This window comes from Salvelinus fontinalis, chromosome 41, assembly GCF_029448725.1.
Source record: "Salvelinus fontinalis isolate EN_2023a chromosome 41, ASM2944872v1, whole genome shotgun sequence".
Classification (NCBI taxonomy): domain Eukaryota; kingdom Metazoa; phylum Chordata; class Actinopteri; order Salmoniformes; family Salmonidae; genus Salvelinus; species Salvelinus fontinalis.
This window is the reverse complement of record NC_074705.1, coordinates 14,641,448-14,655,120: the sequence shown is the minus strand read 5'-3', so window position 1 is coordinate 14,655,120 and position 13,673 is coordinate 14,641,448. Positions and strand designations below refer to the sequence as shown.

At 39.4% G+C, this 13,673-nt stretch overlaps 1 long non-coding RNA gene across 1 annotated transcript; it reads right to left on the bottom strand.

The window, feature by feature from the left end:
- Nucleotides 1–8,159: 8,159 nt before the first annotated feature.
- Nucleotides 8,160–10,461, bottom strand: LOC129840284 (uncharacterized). Its single transcript, XR_008757186.1, has 3 exons — nt 10,388–10,461; nt 10,061–10,145; nt 8,160–8,420 (listed from the first exon to the last, which is right to left on the bottom strand). It is a non-coding gene; the product is annotated as an uncharacterized LOC129840284 (long non-coding RNA).
- Nucleotides 10,462–13,673: the final 3,212 nt, after the last annotated feature.

Here is a 13,673-nt window from a genome sequence, read left to right as displayed (position 1 = left end):
CCTGTGGTGATAATGACTGGCCCATACCTCTTCTATGTTAGGTTTTATAGAGTGGTGCTGTGCTGAGCTGTGTGGAATCACAGCAGCTGTGCTGTTTACTAACTACAGTGTCATAATTAGTCTACAGGTGAGGAGCGTTTCCGACACTGGCTGCAGTTCAGAACCAGAGGCAGGTTCAATCTGTCCATTTACAGTAGCTTTAGTTTACACAGAGTGAGATTGCGGAGAGTGAATGATGAAGGGTTTGGTAACTCAGTCTCTGTCTTTTGTCATTTGGACCACAATTGCATGTTTAAATGCAATCACGTATTTAATAGAAATGGCATGGGGCCCCTCTCAAGTCAAATCAAATCAAACTTTATTTACCACGTACGCCGAAAACGGCAAGTGTAGACTTTACCGTGAAATGCTTACTTACAAGCCCTTAACCAACAGTGCAGTTCAAGAAGAAGAAAATATTCACCAAGTAGGCTAAAATAAAAACTTATAATAAAAAGTAACACAATAAGAATAACATTAACAAGGCTAAATACAGTGGGCACCGGTACCGAGTCAGTGTGCAGGGGGTACAGGCTAGTTGAGGTAATCTGTACATGTAGGTGGGTGCGAAGTGACTATGCATAGGTAACAAACAAACAGCGAGTAGCAGCAGTGTACAAGAGGGGGGGGGTGTCAATGTAAATTGTCTGTTGAGGAGCCTTTTGGTCCTGGACTTGGCGCTCCAGTACCGCTTGCCGTGCGGTAGCAGAGAAAACAGTCTATAACTTGGGTGACTGGAGTCTCTGACAATTTTGGGTTTTCCTCTGACACCGCCTATTATATAGGTCCTGGATGGCAAGAAGCTTGGCCCCAGTGATGTACTGGGCCGTTCGCACTACCCTCTGTAGCGTCTTACAGTCAGATGCAGAGCAGTTGCCATACCAGGTGTTGATGCAACCGGCCAGGATGCTCTCGATGGTGCAGCTGTAGAAACTTTTGGGGATCTGGGGGCCCATGCCAAATCTTTTCAGTCTCTTGAGGGGGAAAAGGTTTTGTTGTGCCCTCTTCACGACTGTCTTGGTATGTTTGGACCATGATAGTTTGTTGGTGATGTGGACACCAAGGAACTTGAAACTCTCGACCCGCTCCACTACAGCCCCGTCGATGTTAATGGGGGCCCGTTCAGCCCGCCTTTTCCTGTAGTCCACGATCAGCCAATTTATCATGCTCACATTGAGGGAGAGGTTGTTGTCCTGGCACCACACTGCCAGATCTCTGACCTCCTCCCTATAGGCTGTCTCATTGTTGTCGGTGATCAGGCCTATCACTGTCGTGTCATCAGCAAATGTAATGATGGTGTTGGAGTCGTGTTTGGCCACGCAGTCGTGGGTGAACAGGGAATACAGGAGGGGACTAAGTACACACCCGTGAAGGGCCCCAGTGTTAAGGATCAGCGTGGCAGACGTGTTGTTACCTTCTCTTACCACCTGGAGGCGGCCCGTCAGGAAGTCCAGGATCCAGTTGCAGAGGGAGGTGTTAAGTCCCAGAGTCCTTAGCTTAGTGATGAGCTTCGTGGGCACTATGGTGTTGAACGCTGAGCTGTAGTCGATGAACAGCATTCTCACATAGGTGTTCCTTTTGTCCAGGTGAGAAAGGGCGGTGTGGAGTGCGATTGAGATCGTGTCATCTGTGGATCTGTTGGGGCGATATGCGAATTGGAGTGGGTCTAGAGTGTCCGGGAGGATGCTGTTGTTGGGAGCCATGACCAGCCTTTCAAGCACTTCATGGCTACCGATGTGTCCTTGGTCATGCAACGCTGAGTCACAGTGTGTGACCATATCTTAAAGGGGCAATCCACAGATGCTACATCCATTTTTGGGCTTATAAAATAAGAAGACTGTAACTTATAAATGCCTCATTTATAATGCCTCAGAACCAAAGCTTGTTTTACTTCAATGTGTGCAAACATTGTAAATATAAACAAACACTATATAGCCTCCAAATTAACTTCAAACTATATTTTTTCATTCCTTGCATCAAGCGCTCTGCATTTTTACCAACACAGAGGCAGGGTAGCCACTTTGTTATTGTTTCAACTACGGATTACACCTTTAAGCTCTAAGGCTATATCTCAGGAAATGCCAGAGTTACTCAATAAATTACACATGTACATTTTATTCACCTGGTGGTCCAACCACACTGCAACTTTCAAGAGGAGGAATACCCCCTGCTCCTTTTAAAAAATGGTAAAAGAATATGTACTTATATGCATGCGTGTGTGCAGAGGGGGATCCTTGGAAGCATGTGGTGGAGGAAGTAGGTAGTTGGTGTGGGGTCTTGTAGTCTCCTGCAGGCTGCTGAATGGTATTTTCCACAACCCTGGTGGTTTCCTTCCCCCCTGACTGGGGGAAGCCTCTGCCAATGGGGTGTCCCCTACAGTATGGGTCATAAAACCAGAGTCAGGGAAGCCCTGTGTCTACGTGGGAAGGGAGGATTGGACGTGATACGAGTTGCCTACTTCAGCCATCAACGTTTGCATGTGTGTGTGTTTGTGTGTGTGTGATTGTGTGTGTGTTTACTCGACTGTGTTAGCCTTTAGAAAACAGCAATCACATGTGGAGCGTGAGCATACAATTCCCTAGGAGGTGTAACGATCGGTTATCGGAGTGTAATGAATTAAATAATTAACTATTGACACAGACGGAGCTTGTCTCTCAGCATGGGTGTGTCAGTCAATACACTACTACACAGAGTCTCTTGACACTAGGGTTGAATCCCAAATGGAACCCTATTCCCTACAGAGTGCAGTACGTTTCACCTTATGGGCCCTGGTCAGAGTAGTGCACGAGCCCTATGGGCCCTGGTCAAATTGAACGCACTATATTAGGGAATAGGGTGCCATTTGGGACACAGCAAAATAATCATTATCTGTATAGAGTTTGAATTATTAATAATTTTTGGTTTTATTCGTGTCAAATGCATGATCATGATGTATTGTAGGGAACTGATAAATGTAGTTTCATTCAGCGTATTAATAATGCATGTCTGTCACTATGGAGTGTCATGCTGTGCCCAGCTAAACCATAAACTATTTGTATTTCGACTATGCTGTAAGTAGGAGCTCTGTTGACATCTAGTGGAAGAATTATGTATCAGTTTCTATTCATTGTTGACAAATCAGCCCTGAAATCATGTTGTAATTATGTTGTAATATTTTCTGAGTTGAAGTGTGAAACTGCAACCTAAAGAATATCTGTAACCTAATACTATAACCTAAAAAGATCTGTAACCTAATACTATAACCTAAAAAAGATCTGTAACCTAAGACTATAACCTAAAAAGATCTGTAACCTAAGACTATAACCTAAAAAAGAACTGTAACCTAAGACTATAACCTAAAAAAGATCTGTAACCTAAAAAGATCTGTAACCTAAGACTATAACCTAAAAAAGATCTGTAACCTAAGACTATAACCTAAAAAAGATCTGTAACCTAAGACTATAACCTAAAAAGATCTGTAACCTAAAAAGATCTGTAACCTAAGACTATAACCTAAAAAGATCTGTAACCTAAGACTATAACCTAAAAAGATCTGTAACCTAAGACTATAACCTAAAAAGATCTGTAACCTAAAAAGATCTGTAACCTAAGACTATAACCTAAAAAGATCTGTAACCTAAAAAGATCTGTAACCTAAGACTATAACCTAAAAAAGATCTGTAACCTAAGACTATAACCTAAAAAGATCTGTAACCTAAGACAATAACCTAAAAAAGATCTGTAACCTAAGACTATAACCTAAAAAGATCTGTAACCTAAGACTATAACCTAAAAAGATCTGTAACCTAAGACTATAACCTAAAAAAGATCTGTAACCTAAAAAGATCTGTAACCTAATACTATAACCTAAAAAGATCTGTAACCTAACACTATAACCTAAAAAGATCTGTAACCTAAGACTATAACCTAAAAAAGATCTGTAACCTAATACTATAACCTAAAAAAGATCTGTAATCTAATACTATAACCTAAAAAAGATCTGTAACCTAAGACTATAACCTAAAAAAGATCTGTAACCTAAGACTATAACCTAAAAAAGATCTGTAATCTAAGACTATAACCTAAAAAAGATCTGTAACCTAACACTATAACCTAAAAAAGATCTGTAACCTAAGACTATAACCTAAAAAAGATCTGTAACCTAAAAAGATCTGTAACCTAACACTATAACCTAAAAAAGATCTGTAACCTAATATAATAACCTAAAAAAGAACTGTAACCTAAGACTATAACCTAAAAAAGATCTGTAACCTAAGACTATAACCTAAAAAGATCTGTAACCTAAGACTATAACCTAAAAAATATCTGTAACCTAAGACTATAACCTAAAAAGATCTGTAACCTAAGACTATAACCTAAAAAAGATCTGTAACCTAAGACTATAACCTAAAAAAGATCTGTAACCTAACACTATAACCTAAAAAAGATCTGTAACCTAAGACTATAACCTAAAAAAGATCTGTAACCTAAGACTATAACCTAAAAAAGATCTGTAATCTAATACTATAACCTAAAAAAGACCTGTAACCTAACACTATAACCTAAAAAAGATCTGTAACCTAAGACTATAACCTAAAAAAGATCTGTAACCTAAGACTATAACCTAAAAAAGATCTGTAATCTAATACTATAACCTAAAAGATCTGTAACCTAACACTATAACCTAAAAAAGATCTGTAACCTAAGACTATAACCTAAAAATATCTGTAATCTAATAGTATAACCTAAAAGATCTGTAACCTAACACTATAACCTAAAAAAGATCTGTAACCTAAGACTATAACCTAAAAAAGATCTGTAACCTAAGACTATAACCTAAAAAGATCTGTAACCTAAGACTATAACCTAAAAAAGATCCACAAATTATGTAAACATGCAGATATTTATACATTTTATTTTTAGGCTATATAACAAATGGAAGACTAGAGAAGACATTTTAAATGCACTGTCCCTTTAGTGGTTACAGAGGTCATATTTGCAGCAGTAGCTGTGGAGGAGTCCTCCCTCGATGCCCTGGACATGTTCACACTCCTTGCTGCTGATGAATCCTCGGAAACATGACACTACAAGGAGAGAGAGGTGGACCGTGGGACACAAAAGGAATGCAATCACAACATCAACAAACATACACAAACAATGTAAAAACAAGATTTCACTGATCTTAATGTAGTAGATGATGAGATATTGGGGAAGAGGAGAAATCTGAAATAATTCATTCCAATAACCAAGTGATAAATGAGACGTCTCCACACACATCTTCATTAGGAGTGTCTGGGCGACACCGGTAACACTCTCCTACACCTTGACAATACAGTACAAACTCAGTTTTAAAATATGTTTTTGTAAAACTTTAATATTGTGTTCTTATATATCAGTATATTGTATATTCACTGAATCAATTAGGTTGTTAATACAGTTCATAAACACTATACAGCCTGTTATTGTCATGAAGACAGAGTGGAAGAGTTTCAATGTTGTTTTGAAGTTATTTCCAGAACATTCTATTCACTCACATACCACAAATAGAACGCATCAGAAGGAGGAAAGATATAACCACGACTCTCATCTTCACTGCTTAACCAAACACAGGATAGTCCGAGATATTTTCATTACAAGGTATTTTAGAATGGCTATGTAATTGTCACCTACAGAATGTAATAATCTCACCTGAGTTATTGTGCTTCACATGTGTATGTGGAACTCTAGTGTAAACTCAGTGCTGTCCTCATATAAACCGTATTTTCACTGTTACGTAAATACAACTTTATCACTGAAGTTCATGATAAATATGCTGTAGTGTTCTGGGAATTGTGACACGGCAGGCTGCCATGGGAAGTGTTCTAGGAATGCCACCTGGATCTTTCCCACTTGGTCACTATAGTAACAGCAGAGCAGCTCAAGCCTTGGGTGGTGGCATATAGTGCTGCTCAGTGCTCATGTTTTTGCCACCAACTTACCTGATCAATCACATGCTAAAGAGTCAGATGATATCTGTATAGGCCCATCTATTTGATCAAACTGAATCATGCTTTCAAGTTAAACCTGACATCAATAAACTAATGCAAACTGTTGGTGGAACGAAGCAACTTTTATTTTGGAACTACTTCACAACAGTAAACGGATGGTAAATGGACTACATATGTGGTACTCTTGCGGTGCCAGACATCACATCAAATTATAGAATCAACTATGGTAGTCAACGGTTCTCTCAGTTGCATCGGTCGGTCGGAGGGACAGCACCAGACATGAATGTTCTCACTCTCGTCTCCAATCATCCAGCATTCTGACATCTGCATGCATCTCTTGAATGTTGAGGGAGCTGTGGAGAGCAGATTGAAAATACCAGATACCTAAGAGACAACCTGGGACTGTATTTATAAAGCCTCTCAGAGTTCTGATCCAGGAATAGGTCCTGTGTTTGAATGTGATTCTCGAGCAGACGTTTTCTCTCTCGCTTCGGCAGTTCTCCAGTGTGTCTCAGCTATGGTCTCCACAGCCACTGTCAAGACGTTTGTTTCACCTTAGGCCCGCTCCTGGACATACAGTAGACCAGCATTATCTCTGGTGTAGTTTAGTAGCTTGGTTAAACCTGACTGAATGCTCCATGTTAAACAATGCTGAAAAAATGACTTCACAATGGTTCAGTCTGGTTAATAACCAGGCAAGTATTCAGTGAGACAGTTTATCATACCTAGTACGACACAGAGTACTCTTTTTGGGAAGACTCGCCACAGCTTAAGGCCAGCAGCAGGAGAAGGAGAGAAACACACACCACTTTCATCTTTCCTTCTCGTCAGGTGTCTTTTGAGCTGTCATTTTAATGATAGAACATATGTCATCAACGAGTTCTTAGTGTGACAGATGTATACAGTTGGTCCTATCCCGCTGCTTCACATGCAGGCTTGTGTATAATGATAGACATGGTGAAACCCAAGAAGCACAATTTAATTGAGACAAATATTTGTAACACGTTACAACTTTTTAAGCATTTTAGTGTTTGTGTTTGTTCTCGTAGCGATTTCTAAGCTTTGTTATAGTGTGTTGTTATGAGCAATAAATAGTGAAGTAGTTGCAGGTAGGCTACAACTCAAACAGAATCTCTGACCTGGTTAAAGTTCCTTTAGAGCCTTTCTTTCTGGTCCAATAAATTGTATTTTGTATTCTAGCTTTCCTTTCCCTTCTCCTCACCATATGTCATGAAGCAGCTAATTTACTTGAATCTATTCTGTGATATTGATTAGGCAATGTTTTATTTATTCAGGTTTAGCACAGAATTTCCCAGATGTCCTGTTGTCTGGATCTGACTATCAGAATGGGAATTCCTGGTTTTCAGAAGAGATTGCGCAAGACAAGAAAGTTTACAGCGATCAGTGTCACAAAACAGGGACTGTTCCAGACCTGGGCCGAAAATCGTTATATTTTGTACTTTGAAAATACAAATAGTTTTAAAAAGTAGTCATTTTTGGGATCTGTATTCAAATAGTTGTAGGTACCTCCAAAGTAACTATTTGTTCCACCGGATTAACTTTCCACAACGCAGTCAAGGTCTGCTCTGTTCTACATTGGGACATTCAACATTTCGACAGAGTGTGTAATGACAAATTTAAGCTGAACGGAGTCTAGTTTGTATCTGATAAATCATATACAAGTCATATACAGGACTAGTTTACAGCCTGTATGATGTATTACCCAGTACCACCACAGAAAATATAAACTTGCTCAGTGCAGTGCTCATGTTTCAGGCCATCACCTGGCTAATCACAGGTTGATTATGTCAAACATAAATAATAATTAAATGCAAACTGTTTGGAACAAACAGTACAACTTTATTTCTGTTACTTCTTGACAGTTCCAATCATGTGCATTGATTAGTACAATTAATGGACTGTATAGTATACAGTATGGTAGACAGAGGATGTGTCTCTCAGTTGCATTGGTTGGTGGTGCAGCAATAGGCATCAATGTCCTTGTTGCTTCCCAGCAGCATGCATTCTGACATCTTCATGCATCTCTTGAAGTATGAGATAGCTGTGGAGAGAGAGAAGCGAGACAGGATAAAACACCAGATACAGGAGACACAAACCAGCACATTTTCCTGATTGGATAAAGCAAATGTTTTCCTTAGATGTCAATCAAAAGGATCCAATATTTGGTGTTTTACCGATTGGTTACTGATCCTAGGGTTAAACACAGTAAAGTGCCTAGTGAAGGGATATATACAGCTGAAACTCAGGGTATACTGCCTAGTGAAGGGGATAATAGATACGTACGGAGTGGGTACTTGAATATGACCATGGCACAGGTATCATGGTCAATACGGCAGGTCTCCACTGTGTTACTGCAGCCATTGCCAATACATCGGTTGCATCTCAGGCCCTCTCCTGGAAAAATGAAAGATACAGCATAATCTCTGTTGTATTGGAGTGAATCTGGTTATTTATTGCGTAAAATTAGAGAATGGAGATGAGAATAAGCCATCTAGCTTTAATCTGGTGCATGTGTTTATTTGTCATTGTCCCTGTCAAATAAAGACATACAATTAGATGGTAATTGTACATGAAGTTTAATTGGTGGGAGTCCAGTGAATGTAACACAACAATCAACAGTGAAAAGAAGTAAGCCTGTACAGAATAAAAAATATTCCAAAACATGCATCCTGTTTGCAATAAGGCACTAAATTAAACATGAAAAAAATGTGGCAAAGAAGTTAACTTTATGTCCTGAATACAAAGGGTTATGTTTGGGGTAAATCTAACACAACACATCACTGAGTACCACTCTTCATATTTTCAAGCATGGTGGGGGCTGCATCATGTTATGGGTATTTTTGTCTTCGGCAAGGACTAGGGAGTTTTTAAGAGTAAAAATAAACGTAATAGGGCTAAGCACAGGCAAAATCCTAGAGGAAAACATGGTTCAGTTTGATTTCCAACAGACACTGGGAGACAAATGCACCTTTCAGCAGGACAATAAACTAAAACACAAGGCCAAATATAAACGGGAGTTGCTTACCAAGACGACATTGAATGTTCCTGAGTGGCCTAGTACATATTTTTACTGAAATTGGCTTGAACATGGCTGTCTAGCAATGATCAACAACCAACCTTACAGAGCTTGTAGATTTTTTTAAAGAATAATGTGCAAGTATGGTACAATCCAGGTTTGCAAAACTCTTACAGGCTTAACCAGAAAGACTTACAGTTGTAATCGCTGCCAAAGGTGATTCTAACATGTATTGACTCAAGGGGTTGAATACAAATGTAAATGAGATATTTCTGTATTTAACTTTCATTCAATTTGCTAACATGTCTGAAAACATGTTTTCACTTTGTCATTGTGGGGTATTGTGTGTAGATTCGTGAGATAAAATATATATTTCATCAATTTTGGCAGTAACACAACAAAAGTGGAATATGTCAAGGGATATGAATACATTCTGAAGGCACTGTTGTAAAATTATTGGTTTGATTACTTTGATAGACTACTATATCTGTCACGCCCTGACCATGGAGAGCCCTTGGTTCTCCATGACGTGACTAGGGGGGTGTAGTAGTCATTTTGATTTTATGTTTGGGATTGAGTATGGTTCCCAATTAGAGGCAGCTGATTATCGTTGTCTCTAATTGGGGATCATACTTAAGGTGTCCCTGTTGCCACCTGCTTTTGTGGGATATTGTTTTTGAGTGAGTGCATGTTGCACCGCAGTACTGCACGGTCGTTGTTTGTTTCAAGTTTCACTAAAAATAAAGATGTGGAACTCCAATCACGCTGCGCCTTGGTCCGTCTCTCCACACGATCGTGACAGAAAATCCCACCCACGCAGGACCAAGCAGCGTGAAACTGAGGTAAAGGAGTTTTGGACTTGGGAGTACATGAGAGGACACGAGACCCTTCCTCACGCTGAGCGTTAGGATAGCCTGAACATGTGAAAATTGGTTTGGTGCATCTAGCTTGAACGGTTCAAGAGTAACTGTTGGTGAGTTATTATATGCTAAAATAAGACCTTGTTGGGCAGACTCACCAAAGCTACATGCCAGCAGCAGGAGAAGGAGAGAAAAACATACAGCTTTCATTTTTCCTCTGTTGTTCTTCAGGAGTCTTTAGATCTGTCGTTCCAACCATAGAAAATAATGCATCATCAAAGACTCCCTTTATGTGGTAGGATTATGCTATGTCCAACAATTACAACATGTACTGGAAGTCTACGTAGGTCTACAAACTGTAGGTCTACCTCTTATTTACTTTAAACGTGCAGAAACGTTCTGAAACCAACCATTTCACAACCCTAGTAGCACAATATCATGAGACAAAGTTATGAAGAGCAGTAGATTTTGGAGTAGTTGCTCACCTGATTGTATTTCCTTTAGGTGTGTGTTGAGCTCTCTTTTACTTTACTTTCCTCTCCTTCTCCTTTAATGCAGCATAATATGCTAATAAAGCTGCTATCTATGAGTCACTTGTGTGAGATAATGGCAATATTTACTCAGGTTTAGCACAAGTAGTTCCCTTAGCCTAATCTATATACAGTGGCAAGAAAACGTATGTGAACCCTTTGGGATTACCTGGATTTCTGCATATATTAGTCATAAAATTTGATCTGATCTTCATCTTAGTCACAACAATAGACAAACACAGTCTGCTTGAACTAATAACGCACAAACAATTATACGTTTTCATGTCTTTATTGAGCATACCATGTTAACATTCACAGTGCAGGGTGGGGAAACTATGTGAACCCTTGGAACAATAGACAAACAGTGTGCTTAAAATAATAACACACAAGCTATTGTATTTTTCTTGTCTATATTGAATATATCATTTAAACATTCACAGTGTAGGTTGGAAAAGGTATGTGAACCCCTAGGCTAATGACTTCTCCAAAAGCTAATTGGAGTCAGGAGTCAGCTAACCTGGAGTCCAATCAATGAGACGAGATTGGAGATGTTGGTTAGAAATGCCCTGCCCTATAAAAAACAGTCACAAAATGTGCGTTTGCTATTCACAAGAAGCATTGCCAGACGTGAACCATGCCTCGAAACAAAAGAGATCTCAGAAGACCTAAGATGAAGAATTTTTGACTCTCATTAAGCTGGAATATTGCTGATATTCATCAGTCCACGGTAAGACAAATTGTCTATAAATGGAGAAAGTTCAGCACTGTTGCTACTCTCCCTAGGAGTGGCCGTCCTGCAGTCCAAAGACGACTGCAAGAGCACAGTGCAGAATGCTCACTGAGGTTAAGAAGAATCATAGAGTGTCAGCTAAAGACTTATAGAAATCTCTGGAACATGCTAACATCTCTGTTGACAAGTCTACAATATGTAAAACACTAAACAAGAATGGTGTTCATGGGAGGACACCACGGAAGAAGCCACTGCTGTCCAAAAAAAACATTGCTGCACATCTGAAGTTTGCAAAAGAGCACCTGGATGTTCCACAGCGCTTCTGGCAAAATATTCTGTGGACAGATTAAACTAAAGTTGAGTTGTTTGGAAGGAACACAGCACTATGTGTGGAGAAAAAAAGGCACAGCACACCAACATCAAAACCTCATCCCAACTGTAAAGTATGGTGGAGGGAGAATCGTGGTTTGGGGCTGCTTTGCTGCCTCGGGGCCTGGACAGCTTGCTGTCATCGATGGAAAAATGAATTCCCAAGTTTATCAAGACATTTAGCAGGAGAATGTAAGGCTAACTATCCTCGAATTGAAGCTCAACAGAAGTTGGGTGATGCAACAGGACAACGACCCAAAACACAGAAGTAAATCAACAACAGAATGGCTTCAACAGAAGCAAATACACCTTCTGGAGTGGCCCAGTCAGAGTCCTGACCTCATTTCGATTTTAAAATGCTGTGGCATGACCTCGAGAGCGGTTCACACCCGACATCCTAAGAATATTGCTGAACTGAAACAGTTTGGTAAAGATGAATGTTCCAAAATTCCTCCTAACCGTTGTGCAGGTCTGATCCGCAACTACAGAAAACAATTGGTTGAGTTTATTGCTGCCAAAGGAGGGTCAACCAGTTATTAAATCTTTAGCTTTTGGAAAAGTCATTAGCCTAGGGCTTCACATACTTTTTCCAACCTACACTGGGAATGTTTAAATGATGTATTCAATATAGACAAGAAAAATACAATAGTTTGTGTGTTATTAGTTTAAACACACTGCGTTTGTCTATTGTTCCAAGGGTTCACATAGTTTCCCCACCCTGCACTGTGAGTGTTTACACGGTGTGCTCAATAAAGACATGAAAACGTATAATTGTTTGGGTGTTATTAGTTTAAGCAGACTGTGTTTGTCTATTGTTGTGACTTAGATGAAGATCAGATCAAATTGCATGACCAATTTATGCAGTAATCCAGGTAGTTCCAAAGGGTTCACATACTTTTTCTTGCCACTGTACTTTTTGAAGCAGTTGTTTTCTCAGATCTGTATTCAAATAGTTAAACAAAAGTAGTTACTTTCTGAGATCTGTATTTAAATAGCTTAGAAAAGTTGTCAATTTCTGAGATCTGTTTTCAAATAGCTTAGAAAAGTAGTCAAATGTTTTACTTTCCGCAAACTATAGTTATCCATGGTCTGACATTCCACATCGGGACAGAGTGTGTAATGATAATTTTAAGATATCACACCCTCAACAGAACAACTAAATGTAGTCTATATTTTCTGTGGAGGTCTTGGGTAATACATAAAATAGGCTATAAACTAGTTCTGTATATGACTTATAATGTAAACTGAACATGCTCAGTGCAGTGCTCATGTTTCAGGCCATCACCTGAATAATCACATGTTAATTATGTCAAACATAACTAATAAATAAATGTAAACTGTTTGGAGCAAACAGTACAACTTTATGTCTGTTACTTCTTGACAGTTTCAATCATGTGCATTGATTAGTACAATTAATGGACTGTATGGTTGTAACGTTCGTCGTCGGAATGAGACCAAAGCGCAACGTGGAAAGTGTTCATGATTTAATGTTCACAAAAACACTCAAACAAAATGACAAAAGGAGAAAACGAAAGCGCACTGTTCTGTCAGGGGAAAAAACCTAAACAGAAAACAACACCCCACAAAACCCAAACGGAAAATGACTACTTATTCATGATCCCCAATCAGAGACAACAATAGACAGCTGCCTCTGATTGGGAACCACACTCGGCAAAACAACAAAGAAATAGAAAACATAGATTTTCCCACCCGAGTCACACTCTGACCTAACCAAACATAGAGAACAAATAACAATCTCTAAGGTCCGGGCGTGACAATGGTAGACAGAGGATGTGTCTCTCAGTTGCATTGGTTGGTGGTGCAGCAATAGGCATCAATGTCCTTGTTGCTTCCCAGCAGCATGCATTCTGACATCTTCATGCATCTCTTGAAGTATGAGATAGCTGGGGAGAGAGAGAGAAGCGAGACAGGATAAAACACCAGATACAGAAGACAAACCAGCATATTTTTCTTGATTGGATAAAGCAAACGTTTTCCTTAGATGTCAATCAAAAGGATCCAATATTTGGTGTTTTACCGATTGGTTACTGATCCTAGGGTTAAACACAGTAAAGTGCCTAGTGAAGGGATATATACAGCTGAAACTCAGGGTATACTGCCTAGTGAAGGGGATAATAGATA